The sequence below is a fragment of the Mustela nigripes genome, chromosome 11 (genome assembly GCF_022355385.1).
Source record: "Mustela nigripes isolate SB6536 chromosome 11, MUSNIG.SB6536, whole genome shotgun sequence".
NCBI lineage: Eukaryota > Metazoa > Chordata > Mammalia > Carnivora > Mustelidae > Mustela > Mustela nigripes.
The window spans coordinates 10411779-10430626 of NC_081567.1; the positions used below are offsets into that span (position 1 = coordinate 10411779).

An 18848-nucleotide genomic window follows, 5' to 3' on the forward strand; every position below is an offset into this window, starting at 1 on the left:
CTCAGGGGTCCTCGATCCCACCCCAGCCCCTCTCCTCACCCACTCGAGAGTCCCATGGTCATTTAAGACCTAAATCAAGTCACCCGACCAACAGCCCAGCCTTTAGGGTACTTCTCCTCTGTGCCCAAGAACGAGGTGTGGCCACCTGTGCGGCAGGGGTGGGGGGCGGCGGCACGGATCCCGGGATGGTCCCCGGCATCTTTGGTGATGCTGGCTTAGCCTGGGGTGTATGTGTGCATTGCCCTTTCTGCCCCAAACAAGACCATCGGTTTCCCAAGGCCGGGGCTGCCACTCACTCCGTCCCTCTGTGTCTTGTCCCTGAGGTCATTCTTACTGCCTCGCAGACACGCGGGGCTCCGTGGCTTTCTGCAGCAGATCGGGGGGGGGGGGTCACCGCCCCTCACCGCCTGTCTCCCTGTCTCTGCTCCAGCTAGAACGGCCCCCAGGACACTTGCAGGGAGAGACAGCGCGCGGCACGTACAGCAGCGAGCAGGAAACAGCCTGTGGTCATTTCTCTGGCGTCACTCGGGCTCTCGAGCGCGAGGCCCGGCGCGGTCTCCGTGCCCAACGTGTGAAACGCATCCATCACGGGAAGCCCTACCAGAAAGAGGACCAACCAGGAACCCCCGCAGGGGCCCAAACGGCACTTCTACAAAGATTCAAGGGGAAGACAATCCTGAAGGGGACGCACGGCTGTAGGGCAGGGGGCAGAGGGAGGTGGGGCCGGCCCACCCCCCGGTCAGGGCCCTGCGGCACCAGAGCCCAGCCACACAACCTCTCGGTGCCCCGTGTGCCTTGTCCTTGGAATTTTTCACAAGGAACGGGAACACCTGGAACCGACAGGAGAGCAAAAAGGCACAGCACAGCCCTTGGGAGGAGGCGGCAGTTTCTCCTGAAGGGAAACATACACAGACCGCGTGACGCGGCAACTCCATGCTTGGACCACGGGCGAACCGAACACCCGGGACCACGCCGAGACCCGCGTGCAGGTGTTTACGGCCTTGCTTTGTGCTCGCCCCAAACTGGGAACACGTCCAGCGTCGGCCCCTCCCCTGGAGACCCGGAGACGCGGTGGCCCATCGGCCCCACGGACACCGGTCAGCAGCCCAAGGGGTCAGTTACCGGTTCGCACAGTAACACGGAGGGATCGCGAGTGTGTTTTGCCGAAGTTAAAGCCAGACTCCAATCAGACACGTCCCCTGATTCCATTTCGAGGACGTTCTGGGAGAGGAGCAAGGCTAGGGACAGAGAAGGGAGTCACGGGTGCTGGGGGCTGGGTTGGGGTCCACTTTAGAAGGACATTGGGGAACTTTCTGGGGTGACAGTAATGCTTGGTATCTTGGTTATGGTGCTGGTTGTAAGAGCATATATGTGTGTCCAAACTCCAAGAATCATACCCTGAGAGGGGTGACTTTTACTGTATGTAAATCATCCCCCAATGTGCCTTACTTAATTTTTTAAATATAGTTTTTAAAAGATGTATTTTTCAACAGAGGGAGAGGAAGGGAAGCAGGCTGGCCGCTGAGCAGGGAGCCCAATGCGGGGCTCGATCCCAGGCCCTGGGGATCACGACCTGAGCTGAAGGCAGACGCTCAACCCGCCGAGCCGCCGGGCGCCCCATCAGTGCACCTGACCTCAAAGAAACCGCCAGAGCAGAGTCCTTAGCGAGGTGGCGAGCTTCTCCCCAGACGCTCTGCTCAGCCAGACCCACACACGCCTCAATCTCCCTCCGGCTCTTCCGTTATCAGATCCCGTCTCTGTCTCTGTCCGTCCCACACCCAATTTGCAAACTGCCCGCACACAAGGGATCTGCAATTGCTCGGGGCGACAGCAAATTATCGTCACCTCAGAAAGTGGCAATCGCTGGTCTGGCCTGGCTCCTTCTTGGGGACCCCTGTACACTGAGAAAGAGCCTCGGAAGCATGTCCCCCCACCCCCCACCGGTCACCGGATTGCTGCGAACGGGTACTTGCTGGGAATGGGGAGTGGCCATTCGGCTATCTGTGACAGCGAACAGAGATGGCACTTGCCCCCACCCCCCTCCATGTCCTCTTGGCTGCGAGGGATGTTCCAGAAATAGACCCTATAAACTATCCCAGAAGGCAGAAACCCCAGCAGAAGGCAGCCCCGGCCTCCGTGTAAATGGGGTATACATGTTGTTGACGTGACCCGTCTCCCGGGGTCGAGGGCCCGAGGCCCTGCTGTTGGATATCCGTCTCCAAATATGTGCCTGCTGGGATGGGCAGGCCCTCGGGAGGGCTGGTCAGCCCAAAGGACCAGCCACGGTGGCTGTGGTCAAACTCGGGGAGTCAGGCCCCCGGCTGCATGTCGCTACCCCACCAGCCTTCTCCCCAAATCCCGAGTTGCTCTCAGGTTTCCCCTCTGCCTACCTCTCCCCTCCACGTGAAGCTCTGCCTTGGGGACCGTACAGGCCTCCTACGTCCCCCGTTCCCCTCCGCTTGGCCTGCCTCTCCGCCTCACACCTCCAAAGGCTGACAAATGGTCTCTCCACGGCCCGGCACACCCTTCCCTCTTTCTCGGCTGGAGACTTGCCGCTCATTCTCTAAGACCCAGCAAGCATCTTCGTTGGGGTAAAGCCTTTTCAGATTGGCACCGGCCGCCCCATCTCCCTCACCTCCCACTGCAGGGCTGTGGTCCTCCCTTGACAGTCTACAGCCTTATACGATGTCTACAGAAGGACATTAGAGCCCCCACGGACAGCTGGGCTGCTGGTGTGTTACAACTCGCTCATCTCACGGTTTATGTGAAGTCTGCCCTTAGAGTTGAGCAGTGCACCGTCTGAACAACTGTGCATGATGAGGGTCCTAGGTCATTTCCACAACCTATGACAAATAATACTCATTTTCCCCAGCAGACCAAGAGCACTCTCTGGCGAGGACTGTGGATTCTCTGTACATACAGCTAGTCCCTGGCATAGGCTGGGAAGAGAATCAACACTCATTGTTCAATGAGCAAAAAAGTGCACTAGGGCCACAAACTTATCCCCAAGCCAGAGAAGCCCTGATTGGACAAACCCTGCTGGCCCTTTGCGGGGCACTGCCTTGACCTGCCCTCCTCTGGGAGACACTGAAGGCTCCAGTCCTGACCTTCTAATGAGTCATGGCTAGAGCCACACTCCAGATGCTCGGGGCCCCCGCGTTCGCAGCCTCCCTCTACTTTGTCTATGAGAAAGGACAAAACCCAGCGATTAGCCGGCCTGTGCTCAGTGCTGTCAGGAAGTCCGAGGAGGAGGAGGAGAGCGGGGTGCCCTCTGGATGCCCTCATGGTACTCGGGAACGGGACGGAACAACAAGGAAAGTACAGTGGACTGGGAAAGTGTGAAGGCCTGCGTACTAGTCCCAGCTTGGCACCTGGGGGCGGTGAGCCCTGGGCTGCTTCATTCCGCTGTACAGTTAGGGCCAGGTTCAAGGTGGACTGGTTCCCATCCAGCTCCAGCGTAGGCCACATGGAACCCCGCCAGGTCCACAGCAGGGCACCCTTGAGGAACCTGGCCAGGAAGGCACAGAAAGATGATCCTAGAACCATGGAGTCTGTCTGGAAAACACCGTTCAAGGGCAGGCAAAATCCGAACCAGCTCCGATCAGAACCCAAGACGGATCTGCTATCCGGGTAGCGGGGCAGGTGGTGCATCACAGCTCTGGGGGCAGGGCTCATTCACTGCATGGTCTCTGTGAAGAGTGCTCTCAGTTGAGCAGTGCACAACCCATGCAACAGTGCATGACCATCACCTGGCAGGTTCTGCTGGAGCCATCATCAGGTAAACAGGACATAAAACTCTACAGCTCTGAGCAATGAAGGCAGGGAGACTGGGGAGCAGCAACTTGTGGTTCAGGACACACCCCGAGAATCATGCAAGTCCCCCATCCAGGGGGTGACAATGCACTGCTGTGCTGTGTTGAACACAACAGGGGTACTAGATGTAGGCAGGCCATGCCAGGAAGCATGTGTCTGTTCAGAGCCTCATGGTCAACACAGAGCACGCCCGGGGACTGCAGACTGTGACCTCATCGGCCTGGAGGAAGAGTCCAGCCGCCACCTTTATTCCTCTGTGGCTGTTGTGCTCCATAGGACGGAAGGAGTGCTGCTGTTCCTGGCTGTGTGACCTCAGGTAAGTTGCTTACCCTCTCTGTGCTTCAGTCTCCTCCTGTATACAACGGGGACAATAACCCTACTTCCCAGGGTTGTTGCTGAAGGACACCAACGAGCGAAGACCCAGTGTACGTGTAGTTAGCACGCAGCACCACAGGTGGGCTATTTACTCTCGGACGGCAGAGGGAGCTGACGCGGAGGCCGGCCTGTATTCCCAGGGAAGAGAAGCTCTAAAGCCAGCTAGCTTGAGAGCAGTGGGCCGGCTGGAGGGGCGGTGGGCCGGCAGTTCTCTGAGGGGCTGTAGGCGGGATGGGGTCTCCGTGGGGAGATCCCCCCGACGTGGTGCTGGCTCTTACACACTTGATCCTCCACGCCACAAGCTCTGGCTGAAAAGCCTCCATCCACCCAGCCTGTGGCCCAGCCCCCACCAGGGAGCCAGCATGATGGGTGATGACGTTAGAGGCTCAGCCCGAGATCCCAGGGGCTCTGTGGCCCCAGGCCTGACCCCAGCACCCCTACCCCCCGCCCCGACATGCCATGTAGAGGCCGAGGGACCTTCACAGACGTTTGGCGTGTCTGAGCAAGTGTGTCCGTATCAGGGCAGTCAGGGATGGGGACTCCTGTGGGCACGCACCTCGCCTTTTCCGCCCACCTGCTGGCTGGTGGAGGGTCCCGGCGGGCTGTGCCCCGCTTCCTACCCCTCGTTTCCAGACACCACAAAGACCCCCTTATGCATCAGGGATCCGCAAAGGTGGTCTGGACACGGAGTCCCGAGCTGAGGACCTCAACCTAGGGCAGGCGGGAGCCAAACCAGTCTGGGACCAGAGCCCGCTTCCTGCAGGGTCAGGATGCCCCGTGTCGGCCAGACCCTGCTGAGGTCACCTGCCAGCTCATCACAGAACAGGTGCAGATGCTTCGGGAAGACAGCCCGGCCCGCCAGGAGTCACTGCCTTCATGCACTGGGACGGGCCCCGCGCACAGGACTGAGACCAGGCGTCCCACATGTTCCAGGCACCTGTGGACACACTGTCTTTTGTTCCACTGGGCGGAGGGGGTCTCTGAATGTGCATGGGCCTGTTTTGAATTTCAGCCTGGGAAGCCAGAAGTGTTTCTCACCAAGGCTAGCCCCCCGGGCCTGGAGCCAGGGTCCACCCTGCTTCTGGCTGCCTCCTGCACCGGCCCCCTGGCCATGGCCGACAGCGCGGGAGCCTTCCACAGTACACGGCAAGCGACACTGAGCCGGCCTCGTGCTGGTCCAGGCTTTTGATCCCTCGACCGGCCGTGGCCTTTTTCTCTCTTCCTCTTGGGTCTTCGCTAGGTCTCGTGTGTTACTGACATTTCATTTCTATGGTCTTTGGCAGCCGGAGGCTGCTGTTCCAAGTTTTAGGTAGAGAGAAAGCCCTGCGTCATGTCCGTGACTTGAAGGGTCATCCTGAAAAGGGGGAGTTTTTTCTTCTGTTAAGATGGGAAAGAAAAAAATCTGCTCAGGTCACGGGCGGCCAGGACAATCACCGTGTGAGCTGTGGCACTCGCAAGTTCTAGGGTGACAAGGATGGCAGAAAGAGGACGGGGGAAGCCCCTAGATCCAGGCAGGAGCTGAAATCAGTGGCGAGGTCATTCAGTCATTCGACAAACAGGTCACTAAGCGCTTGCATGTGTCAAGCTGTGTGGCAAGTGCTCGGGAACACACCTCCAAGAATCGGACAATCAGGGTTCACATGCTGGGGTGGAAACAAAAAACAGTGCGTCAGACAGCGGCGTATGCCACAGAGCAAATCGGAGAAGTGGAGAAACGGGCTGCGGGGGATGGGGCTGGCGATCTCCGACCGGGCAGGGCGCGGCTGCCCGGAGCTGCGGGGAGGGGAGGCGGGCAGCGGTCACTGAACGGACGGAGAGCTGTGGTCGGAGATGGTGGGAAAGTTCCGGAGACGGACGGCGGGAAGGAAACTCAGTGCTACTGCGCTCCATGCCAGGGACACACGCACTTCGGGACGGCGACAGTGGTCAATTCGGTGAGGTCCGTGTGGCCACAGTCAAAAGGGAAATTGAGCAGGTACCAGCAAGGTACCTGGGGGAGGAGGAGCTGGCGTGCCATGGTCCCAGGAGTGGCCACACGCCAGGAGTGACAGAGGCCAGGGCGGCTGAGTGGTGGGGGAGTAGTGACCGGCAGCGCTGGGGCAGGGAGGACGCCTGGTGGCCACTGTAGGGAGTGGGTGGGCCCTAAGACCAGCCGGCCACTAGCTAGAGCCGACGGTGGCCTGGATCAGGCTGGAGGTGGTGGGCGTGGCTCCGTGGGTGGCCAGGAAGCAAGACTCAGCACCTCGGGAAGATGAGGTCAGCGGGCAGGTTGTTGTCACCTCTGAACCTGATCTCCGCTGACACCTCCAGTCTTTCCTCCATGGAGACCTGGGGAACGTGAGGCAACAGGCTGGCCAAAGCCACAGGCCTCCTTATGCACGTCCCAATGGCCTGGGGCAGCCGGGTGGGTGGGGTGAGGAGGAAGGGCCCTGCCAGGATAGGGCCACCGTCCGGGGAAGTTCAGCCTCTTGCTTCACAAACCCAGAGCCAAGGGCAGGCTCTGAGCTGACTGGTAGTTGGTTCTCTTTCTTCCCTGGGGGCGTCGGGGACGGAAAGGGCCCCTGTGTGGATCTTGGCTTTACCACCTGCCCCAGACAAGACCAGAACAGCTCTCTTATCTCTGAAAGAGGTTTGGCAGGGTACTGTGGGATTGAAGGAGGAACTGAACACTCAAGGCAGTGCTCAGATCTTGCCTGGGCTCGTGTGGTCATGCAAAGTGGCGAGTCCAGGAGCTGGCCTGCAGACCCGTGCGGAACCGGACCTCCCAGCAACATTCCTGTCCAGGCGGTGCTCAGGCCTTGCAGGCAGGGGAAGGTTCTTGGCTTCTCTGGTGTAAAATGACGCTTGTCTGACTCCGGATCTACCCATTCCCGCGGCCCCCACCCCAGCACCTCCAGGCAGGTCCAAGCCCCGGCCCATCCTCCCCGGTGACGATACCATGAAAGATTATTCACTTCCAGATCTGACTGTGCTCAGTGACACACCTGCTCCTGGGAGATGGGCCGAGACTTCCCCGCAGCCGCCCCCCGCCCCCGCATGGCTGGGACAGGAGGTGATGCGGTCTGTGCGTCATCGGCACTAACCAAACAGACGTGTAGCCCAACTAATTATTCCCACTTCGCGGGCAGGAAGCCCGAGGCTCAGTTAGGGTAGGAAGTTACAGCCTTGGGCCCAGTAGGCTGGGCCGTGTCTACAGCGGGGAGGCCGGTGTGGCCCCCACACGTGCCCTGGGAGGCATCCGCCCTCTCCCACAGGTGTCACGGGAGCCGCGGACATGAGAATTGATAATCACTTGTTCTCGGGGACAGAAAGCCGGCTGTGAACCCAGACGGCCCTCGCCGGGCAAGCAGGCGGACGAGCCGTTGGGATGAACGGTCTAGTGTGACTTGCAAAAATACGAGTGAGTGCCCACAATCCGGTAGACGGTAAAGTCAGTCCGCAGACAGCACGGACGGCGGCATCTGTTCCGGCAGAGAGAGAAGGAACCGCTCTTAAAAATGATAAAATAAACCTTTCGGACCACATGAAGTCTCAAGACACACACAAAAGAAGCAGAGGGGGTGCCTGCGTGGCTCAGTCGCTAAGCATCAGTCTTTGTCTCAGGTCACGATCCCGGGGTCCCAGGATGGAGCCTTCATCGGGCTCCCTGCTCAGCGGGAAGCCTGCTTCCTTCTCTCCCACTCCCCCTGCTTGTGTTCCTTCTCTCGCTGTGTCCAATAAATCAATAAACCTGTCAAATAAATAAAATAAAATCTTAAAAAAAAAAAAAGGAAGCAAGGGAATGAAGAGCACAGAGTTACCCGGGGTGGGGGTTAGTACGGGACGGGTGCGACCCTTGGTCAAACCCAGGGGACCGTCCGGCCCCAGCCACAGAACCACTGCCGCGGCAAGGAGACACTGGAGGGGGACAGAATCAGGCAGGGGCGGCAGGACGAGTGGACAGGACCCGTCCTAGGGCTGCGACCTCCCCCGAGCCAGGTCACTCCAGGCGGCCCTGGCTGGTCAGTGATCTGGGGGTTCCCTTCAGCTCCATGGATTGGTCCCGACATGGTCCCCACAGTCCAGCCGCAATCTGACCCTTTGACGGTGCAGGGGCTTCCACATGCTTGTGTTCCCCAAAGAAGACTGCTCTGCGGGGACAGAGGCCTGGGTGTGAGTCCCCGTTATGGTGACAGCCCTGTGGCCTAAAGACATTTATGCGACCCCTGAGCCTGTCTTCCCACTCATCGAGAGGGGCAAACCCCCCCGATCGCGGGGCCAGGGTGAGAGGTCAGCACCCCCTTGGGGTAGAAGCCCCAGGACTACAACACACCAGTTTTTCTCCCTCCCTTTGCATCTGGGCTCTGGGCTGATGTTCTCCTGGTTTCCTCCTGACACAGCCAGAAGCTTATTTGAGGCCCCCTGGTCCTCAACATGGCCACTAAGGACACACAGAGACACACAACCTCCTACCCACCCTTCCGGCCTACGGTCGGGATGCCGGACACCATCATCAACATACTGGACCCCAAAGCCATCTGTAGTGGTCTTCTGCGCCGCCCCCCCAACCCCTGCGCCAAGTCCAGGACACCCTTAACTGGAAACCACAGCCCCTCGAGGGTTTGGCTGTTACAAGGCTGCAGAACCAAGCTGGGGGGTTGCCCTGTTACCTGGCAACTCTGAGGGCCCCGGGCTCCCTGGTCACTCGAGTGCCTCTCCTCTCCAGCAGCCACTTGGATTCTGTGCCATCCGCTGCTCGTCCAGGGGCAGGATGTCCTGGGCGGCCCCCTTGGCCGACCCCATCCTCAGATGACCTCTGTCCAGCACCAATGTTCTCAGCCATGACCTCCAGCCAGAAATCCCCCCAGGGCCCGGCTCCCGCCCCATCTGTAGGATCGGCTCAGCCCCCACCCCCAGCTCTGCACCCTGACCCCACACCCCGGGCGTCCTATGATTTCGGCCAGCTGGGGAGGAGCCCCTCTCAAAACATCTGTTTTCTCACCCATCTTATCTCTCGTCTCTGGCCCGGGAAAACCAGCGAGAGTCTCTCGCCGTTCCCACAAGCGCCTCCCTCCCCCTCGGGACTCCAGCTCCTTCTTGGCTGCCTGGTCTTAACTACAAACAGGCTTCAGTTTCCAACATCCTAAAAAAAAGTCTCCCTCCTCCCCACCTCCTCCCCAGGACACCACCTTCCTCCTTCCCCTCCCCCAGCGGGTCACCCCAGCCCTCCGGCTATTGTCACTGGCCAGCCTCTGCCTGAGGAAGGATCCGGTTCAGTACAGCAACGACCCCTCCCCCTTCTCTGCCGCCGTCCTGTCCGGTCCTTGTCCTTGATGGGCTAGACCCCACCCGGGCGGCCAAGGCCTTCCCCTGGACGTGGAATCTACCCCACGGCCTCCAACTCCTGACGGTGATGCCCCTCTTTCGTTTTCTGTGGTTCTTCTGTAATTCTTCTCTTCCCCTCCCCGATGAAGGTGGCTCTGGGGCGGCGGGGGCGCAATTCTGTCCCTCCCAGGGTTCCCGCTGCTGTGGTCCAAGCTCTCTTCCCAAGCTGCCGACGTGCACCTCTCCGCCCGCACTGCCTTGGTCTCCTGTCACACCCCCTCCCCCCACACCCTGGGAGAGGAACTGCTGATCCCATTTTGCAGATGGGGAAACTGAGGACCCGCCAGGCGGCCAAGGCGGCTGCACGTGCCCTCATCCTGACAGAGAGCCCCGTGAAGTGCACCACCGTCCTCGAGCCTGGAAACCCGTAGCCACCCCCTGGGGCTCGGCCGACAGCTGGTCACCAGGGCCGAGCTGAGGCCAGGGGCTGCCCTACCTGGGGGCCGGCCGGCTGAGTCATCTCAGAGAACATTCTCATTTTCCACGGCTGTGGCGCCTGTTATGGAAAAGCCCAGCTGACACTGGAAACTCGATCTGTTTACTCTCGGATTCCTAACCCAGCAGAGCGGGGCCCTCACACCGGCCTCCCCTCGGCCATCCTGGCAAGCCCCGGCCAGTGGGAGCCCCGTGGCGGCGACGGACCTCAAGCAGGAGGCAAGGGGCAGGGCGGGGGCGGGGGCGGGGGGGGGCATTGCCCCCGGGGAAGGGCCATTTCCAGATTTGCAGGCAAACTTGTCTAGCAGACCTGCTCTGAGAGCTCCGATCTGTGAGGTCAGGTTCGTGAGCAGAGGGAGGGAGCTGGAGGGTTTAATTTGTGGGACAGTTTATGACAGGTTCCCCCCTGAAGCCACAGAACACGGACGCCCCTGAAATCCCCAGACAGGGAGGGGAACACAGTGGGGGCACAAAATCAAGCCGGGGCGGGGGCGGGGGGAGCGACCGTACGTCACCTCTTGCTGTGATGCACTCTGGAGAGATGGAGACCCCGCTCCCATTTGCATACCCCAAGGCAGGGGACGCTCACTCCTTTTTGAGGCAATTCCTTTCATCCTGGGGTAGCTTATTTCTGGAAGGTTCTATCAATGTGGTCTCCACTTAACTGATACCCAGCTAGCCTTGATTCTGTCCTTCAGGGACCCACAGGCATTTGCTCCGGCTGTAAAAATGGCAGGGAAGGGGTCCAGTAGGACCGCCATCTCTTCCCATAATGGGAACAGGGTTTCTGGGCAAAGCTCTTCACTGCTGAAGGCACCGGAACTCAGCTGTAAGGCTCTAGAAGGTACAACCGAAGTTGAAGGAAACCAGAGAGTCTGGGGGTGGTGGTACCAGCCTCCCTTGCTGGATGCTTAGGCTCTCCTGGTCAGGAAGGGCCCCCGGTCAGCTGCCCAGCCAGGGGCTTCGACAGAGCGAACCCACTGCCACATGCTGCTGGCCCAGCCTGGGCGAGAGCCTGCCTGCAGGGCACTGTCCGCCTAAGAAGGCTCTGCTCGCCCCTCGCAGGGCTGCGCGTTTGTGCTGGGCACGCGCAGTGCCTGTGGACCGTGTCACCAACAGGGAGGTGACTACGGAAACCAGCCATCTTGGTTGGCCTGGGACCGTCCCAGCCCGGGCACTCAGAGTAGGCAGAATCACAGAGGCAAGCGAGGTCGGGACAGGGAGTGGGCAAGAGAGGGTCGTGCGCGAGTGGGGACACTTTGCAAGGGGTGAAGTGGGGGCACTTTGGGAGCACCAGGTCTTTCGTGGGTGTTGGCTTTCCCAGGGGCGGCTGAGCTACAGGAATGCACAGAGCCATGGATGTCTGACCCGTGATGCCCCACGCGGCTGCCACGTACCCACCAAAGAGGAGCAGTCTGGGGGGGCCGTGCTGGGTGGAGGCCAAAGGCACAAGCTGCCTTTCTTGCTTGGGTCCCCCTTGGGTCTCCTTCATGCCACGACTGAGCGGCCGGGCCATGTGGCTCACGCCCCTGGGTGGGCCTTCAGGGTCCCCCCCGGATGCAGGTTTGAGGGAAGGCAGAGAGGCAGTGAGGAGGTGATGCGCTGACGAGAAGGAAACATTCTACAAAGCCCCCTGGTGACGTCCCTGTCACGGAGCCCGAGCCAAGCAGCAGCTCCCAAATGGCCCTCATCGTTTTGGGCGAGACACGCTTTTCACGAGATCAAAGCAGGGCTTGGATCATCATTTCCAACACCTTTTTTTTCTTTCCTTACCCCAAACTCTTCCAAAACCGTGGCACAATTTACTGTAACGAAACGTACGGATTTCAGGGGTGGTGTCGGATGAGCTGTGACAAGCGGACACCCCCACGTGCACGCCGGCTGGGTCGACATACGAACGTTCCCGTCACTGTAGGGTCGCTTGTCCCTCCCGTCAACCCCTCCGGCCCATGAGAGGAAGGCCCGGCTCCCACCTGCACGGGTCGGACTGCTTCGTGAGCCCCGTCGCCGTGACCTCGTGCTGCGGGGACCGTTCTGGGTCTGGCTCCTTTGGTCCAACGTATTTTTTTTTTTTTTTAAAGATTTTATTTATTTATTTGACAGAGAGAGATCACAAGTAGGCAGAGAGACAGTCAGAGAGAGAGGAGGAAGCAGGCTCCCTGCTGAGCAGAGAGCCCGATGTGGGACTCGATCCCAGGACTCTGAGATCATGACCTGAGCCGAAGGCAGCGGCTTAACCCACTGAGCCACCCAGGCGCCCCGGTCCAACGTATTTTGAGACCAATCAGTTTCGCTTTATACAGCCGGTGGCTCTTTCTGCTGCCAAGATATGTATGTTTATGCGGTGGTGTGGCTGAACCGTCTACACCGGTCTACGCTTTGGAACACGACGCTGGGTGGGGATGAGGACGCCCCAGGAGGCGAGGCGCAGCCAGAATGGCTTTTTCAGACAGATGCCGGGGAGCGCGCTGTTTGCAGAAGTCAAGGGAAAGATAAGCGTGGGTAGACGGCAGCCGCCATCCGTGTCCTGGTCGCCGTGGGGGGTGCCGTTCTTCAAACAAACAAAGGTAAAGTAAAAGCAGGACCACTAGGGCTGTCACGGACCGAGGATGATGAGTCATTGGATTCTGTGCACCCAAGTCCATTAAAAAAAAAAAAAAGCTTTGAAATGTACAAGGCAGGGTTGAAGGGGCGGGGGTGGCAGCCGATCCGGTTTGCTTGTTTTTTTTTTTTTTTTTTGAGATTTTTTTCCCTGCATCTCCCCAGCAATCTCCCCGTTCAATCTCTGCACACCCCTCTCTGCTCCTGCTTGGGTCCCGTCTTCCCTCGGGGCGGGGGGGCAGCTCAGGCTCCATCCGCCACAGTCCAAAGCGGGGACCCTGGGGGATTCTGGGATGCGGGTGCTGGACACAGAAACCTGTGAGTTTGGCCACGTTGGACAGGCACCGAGGCAGACCCCAGCTCCCGTGCCCCTCCAGCTGGGAGCCCCGAAGGACGGTCAGGAGCGCCAGTCCCCACTGCCTGGACAGAGTCCGCGGTTTTTGCCCGAGCCCCCCAAGGTCGGGAGCTGGACACAGGTGCACCTGCAGGGCTGCCAGGGACAGGAAACCAAACAGGGTGGGGAGGAGGCCCTCGATCAAGGAAGAGCTTGGAAAGGTCTAGAACGGAGGTTACACTCGGAGGCCGGCTGGGCAGGCAGCTGAGCTCCTCAGGTGAGGAGAACCGGGGCTGGGTGAGCCACGCTTTGCCGGGGACACCCAGGGACGGTTCTCACCTGCACCAAGACACAGGGGGCTTCTCACTCTGCTTTTGGGCGAGAAGAACAGACACAATTTTTCTGTACCCACGGAACTCGCTGGGCATGACCCAACGACAGATGGGCCCAGCACCTGGTCTCGTGTGAAGGGGCCACGGGGGAGGCTGCCTTGGGGTGAGGGGGGCCCTTCCTGCTGGGGAAACTGTTACCCCGTGGGCCCTGGGTCACAAGATCCTCCCAGTGTTTCCAGCGAAGATGGAAATCCAGAGTTTCGTGAGCTCTCTCAGTGTTTAAACATCCATCGCTGGTATAACTTTTTCAAAAACACACTGGGTGGGCCAAAAAAACCACGTCTGGCCTCCAAATACCTTGTTTTCCCTTCCCAAACCCCAAACCGTTCTCCAGTGTCTGGGGGTTAGGGTTTGGGGGGAGTCCATTTCCCGGATGGCAGTGGGTGCCTGTGGGAGTGGCTGCCGCAGGCCTGCACCTGGAGCTCTGATGGGGGGGTCCTCAGAGCTCCCCGGGGCTGCCTCTGAGGAGGGGCCGGGAGTCGGCTATGCAAAATGTAAACCAGAGAAAACAGAATGCCCTGTGCCAACCAGCCAGCTCTGGACCCTGAGTGGGACTTTTAGCGGGCCTGCCTCCCTCTGGAGCTCCACAGTGCCCAAGCCCTGAGTCCGGGCAGTCACACCTCAGGGCGCCCGTCACCGTCCTGGGAGGGCCTGTGGTTGGCAGTCAGGAAGGAGTGTGAGCTCTGATTCCCTAGCGCTACTCCCTCCCTGCAAGCTGGGTCGCCCTGGGCTTGTCCTGTGCCCCCTTGTGCTTTGGTCTGGTATCCTGTGGCTCCCTGAGTCAGAACATGTGGCCTGTCCACCACGGTTCCACAGCCCAGGGCTGTCTGCGGGGGAGGCAGAGGGGATGATGTATTTATATGAGGGGGCGCATGACACAGGGAGGAAGCAGGAATGAACCAGTGGTGGATACTGGGAGGGAGGGTTCTGGGGCTCAGGGAAGGCTTCCTGGAGGTGGTGTTGGGCGCAAAGCTGAAAAGCTAAGTCCGTGTGTGGCTGATGGTTTCCCAATGGAACCGACTCCCGCCAGCCCGGCCAGGCAAGGCCCAACCACAGCAATGGACACCACCACGCACAACTGCTCTGTCGAGAGGCCCACGGTGCAGACCTGCCCTCAGGGATGGCGAACACGACCAGGTCTGACCCGCTGAGACCATGCCTGAACCAGGCCAGCCGCTGCCACGACGGACCCGGCATTCTCTCTTGCTGCCCAAACCAATCTTCTAAACCCTAAGCCAGGGCTGTCCGGGAGCGCTTCCGGGATCGTGCAAATGTCCTGCGCCTGCACCGTCCCGCTCGACAGCCACTGGCCACACGTGGCTACAGAGCCCTTCGGGAATGCGACTAGTGCGGCGAAGAAGTTTTGGTTCGATCTGATGTTAATTCATCTGAATCTGGACAGCCACGTGTGCCTGCGGGCTCCGGAACTCTGCGGTCCGTCACTTGCTCAAAGGCTTCCACCTGGAGCCGGACCCACGTGCTTCCCCAGGGCCGCTGACTGCCGTGCTGTGGTCAACCCCCACGCCACCGGCACCACGACGTTTCCCAGGACAGTCCTCGGGGACAGCACTGCACTGAGCGCTTTTTAAGGAGCTCAGCCTTAAGCCGGGAAGAAAGGGCAGGAACACCGTTCACTGTGCCCGAGCCCTGGGCTCCTCCTCTCTCTTCGCCCTCCCGTTACCAAGGCTGGGCCCTGAGGCCAGGACCCAGTCCCGCCAGCGGTGCAGGAAGGTCTGAACAAACCTCGAGTCTGGGCTCCTTCCACTAGTCCTCCCTGCGTGGGGCCGGGAAGTCGGGGAGCTGTATGGGGGACACAGGGGACACAGAGCTCCCGAATAAAGCACCCGCCACCGGGTGGCTTGAAACAGAGAGGCCTCGCTCCCAGTTCCGGAGGCTGGAGGCAGACGGAGGTGCTGGTGGGGTTTCTGGACAGAATGCTTTCCTGGTTCGCTGTGGCCACCTTCCCGCTGTGAGCGAGCTCCCCGGTGTCACTTCTCACCGGGACGCTCATCCTATGGGGTCGGGTCCCCCCCTCCTGACCTCATTTGACCGAAATTCCCTCCAAATACAGTCCCCATCTGGGGTGAGGGCTTCAGCCTATGAGTTTTGGGTGGACATAACCCTTCGGCCCACGGCATCCACGAAGGCCACTGAGAAGACACATTGGTGAAGGAAGCAGACAGAAGCCCCACAAAGAAGAGTAAAGAGCTGAAATGTAGAAAAGACTCTGAAAAATGGTGTGGGACGCTCCCCGGGGGGACTGGAGGGGCCACTGTGCACCACGGCCAGTCAGTCCTGTCTTTCTAGGATTCCGTCCCAAATCCATGAAATGAAATGTGAACCGAGGGTGGTCCAAGAATGAGGGAGTCTCTGCGCTACCCATCCCCCGATGGGGGGGGCCTCCGGGAGGGGACAGGGGAGCAGTGGACATGACCGCTCTGTCCCCAGACCGCAGCCTGCCCCTCCTTGCTCCGCTGCACACAGCCTGCTGGGCTGATCTCTCCGGCGGCCCCGGCCACGTGGGCCCAGATCCCCGAACTTTCTGGAACGTTCAGGCACCAGTCGAAGCACGCCTACAGAACTCCCACTGGGGTCCTGTGAGCCAGCCGGAGAGGAAGATGGACAGTGACGAAGAACCAGACAAGAGGGCGGTCAGGCACCTCGGGACCCACACGCATGAGCACACACACCCAGGCGCCCCCAGGACAGAAGGTGGCATCGGGGGGGCCTTCCACTCCCGGGCCGTGGGGTGACAAGGTGGGTGGTCAGACTACGAGAAGCAGGCCCGGAATACCGGCCGGCAGTGTAGACTCAGAACCCGTCTCCGCAGGGACTGCATGAGGACCTCGCCGACACAGAGCCTCGGGCTGGGGATTTGGTGTCCGGACCTCTGCAGGCACACACAGCCCCAAGCATGCAGAGGGAGATCTCGCCCCGAGTGGTATGTTACAGCATTAACGGTCGTCAACAACAACAACAACAACAAAAGAGGACCGGGAACAAATGTCCGCGGCGCGTGACAAGTCAGGGATACGCGCGTCACCTGTTCCGTGGCTCATGGCGCAACAGTTCAAATGAGGAACAGGCGTCTCTGCGAAGACGGATGTCGGCTGAAAAAGCCAGAGTGGGACGGGCAGCAGGGAGCGTGGTTTAATACCAATTTATGCTTAAAACAAAACAAAACACAGAGGAAAGAACAGATATGCAAGTTTATATACACCTGTCTCCCCCAGAATCCCATTTCCGCAAACCTCGCCGTCTGTGGGGGCAGGAACAGGGCTGGAAGAGAGCTTTCACCGGGCACCTTGGTGTATCTTTGACTCCTAATAAACTGTGAATTTATTATCCACCCCAAAATTGACAGCGAGAAAAGACAACAGAACAGTGAAGTCAGGAGGCCTTCCTGGAGGAGGAGGAGGTGGGACCAGGGTGAACTGCAAAGGCAGGGAGCAAGAGGGGTGTGCTGAGAAGGTGCAGGAAGGAGGGAGTGGGGCCCGAGGCACGGCGTCAGGAGCCAGCCGTCCACCCGCATGGCGACGCCGACAGTCACTCCCTGCCCGGGGTCCAGGGCCATCCTGGCCACGAGTGACGTCAGGAGCATAGAGGGGCTCCCCCCCCCCCCCAACCAGGCTGGGGTGCGGCACTTCTCTGCCGTCCGCCACCCCCCGATCAGGGGACTCTGACCCATCCAACAGGACAGGTGACCGCCCCTGGTGCTTTTTGCTTTCTCCCGCTTCAGGGGTCCCAGGAGAAGCTGCCGTGTCACTCCCTGGGAAGCCTGGGCCCGACAGGGGTGGGGGAAACCGTAAATCGGAGACCCGCAGGCTTCACGGGAAGACAGACGCCCACATAAGCCTTCCTGGGGCCCAGTGGTCGCTCAGCCCCCTACGTGGAGACCAGAGCCCCAGGCCCAGCAAGAGAATCCCCAAACACAGCCCGTCAGGGGGGAAAGAGCAGCTCCCAGAGCCCCAGGCCTTCCGGGGGGCACCCGAGGATTACGGCCCTGCATCGGTGGGTGCCTTGACCTTGGACTTCCAGACCCCAGCTCCGCCTGCGAGACCGGTCTCTTCCGTGGGCCGCCCGGCCTGGGGCTCTTTGTTACTGCTGCCCGGGAGACAGATACAGCTGATTCAGCAGGGATTCAAACTCACATCCGTCCACACCCCAGGACAGGCCTGTCCCCACGTAGCCACACCCCACCCCCCAACCTTCTCTTTCTCCCTAGGCCAGACGGGTTGCTCCTGTTATTCCGTCTGCATTTCTGTATTAACATTTCGTACGTGTTACTGTGTTAAAAGGCACACACCACAAAATGTGCCGTACGGGAATAAACACACTCGCATTACTACGTGGCCGACACCGCGGTCCACCCCCATGACGCTTTCCGTTTTGTGAGACTCAGACTCTGTACCCTTTAAACAGGAACTCCCTGCCCCCCGCCCCAGCCCCTGGCACCCACCCCGTGGCTTTCTGTCTCCACGAATCCAACGGCTGCCGGGCCCCTCGTGTGGGGGGACCACACAGTGCCCGCCCTCCTCTGGCTGACGGGTTCCCCTGGGCGGCACGGGCTGCAGCAGGCAGAGTGCCCTTCCCTTCGGAGGCCGTACAGCATTCTACTGCAGGCACAGACCAGTTTGCTTACCCGTTCGTGGAGCCGCGGCCCGTGCGGCGTGCTCACGTTCCAGCGACCGTGAACTGCACTGCCGAGAGCGCGCGTGTGCCCACAGCTCCTCAAGGTCCGTGCTCTCTGTTCTTCTGCGCAGAGCCAGAAGTGGGGCTGGCTGGCCTACACTTTCCGCACCGGACTCTTCCTCATTTCCTTTTCCACCAGACCCTTCCCCGAGCTGCCCTCCTCCTGGTCTGACCTCCCCCCGCCCTCCCCGGGAGCCTTCTCCGGCCCTGGCATTAGGCCAATGACTGGATCCCAACCAAGGAGCCTGGACACAGCCCTTCAGCCCCTCCCTCATACCCTCACGCGGGGCCACTCTCTCCAGCCCCCAGGCTGTCCAGCCCCCAGGCTGTCCCACACGGCCCAGGCCACCGCGCTGTCCGCACATGCTGTTCCACCTTCTTGGAAGTCCCTTCCCCACTTAATGCTTCCAGTCTGGCTCAGGGCCAACTCTCCTGAAGCCCTCCCCAGCCCCCCCAGCCTCAGCACCTCCTCCTACCCTGTGCCTTGGGGACTTCCCTCTTTCCAGACGACGGGTGATCAGGGGTTGCAGAGCTGTTTCCCCCATCTGGCTTGTCCACCCGTCCAGGGATGGGGTCCGAGTCCCCGTGGCACCAGCACTCACCACGGGCTTGGCATCAAGACTCACTTGTGAACTGGGGGAGGAGGAAGGGGCCTCGGAAGCCTCAGGGCCAAGGGCCCACGCCAGGTGTAAGGAAATCACAGACAGGAAGAACGAACCTTCTCCACGGGGCAGCCTCTCCCTTCCCCAGCCACCGTCCAAAGGGCCTGATGCCCCCTTGGGGTGACAGATGAGCCCTTGGGGGGCTGGAAAACAGCACTTTCTTACTACACGCTCACCCAG

The 18848-nt window shown here is 60.3% G+C and overlaps 1 protein-coding gene across 1 annotated transcript in view; it reads right to left on the bottom strand.

The window, feature by feature from the left end:
• Nucleotides 1–18848, bottom strand: part of CASTOR2 (cytosolic arginine sensor for mTORC1 subunit 2) — a 48357-nt gene that overhangs the window by 17281 nt on the left and 12228 nt on the right. The gene's annotated exons all lie outside the window — the stretch shown is intronic.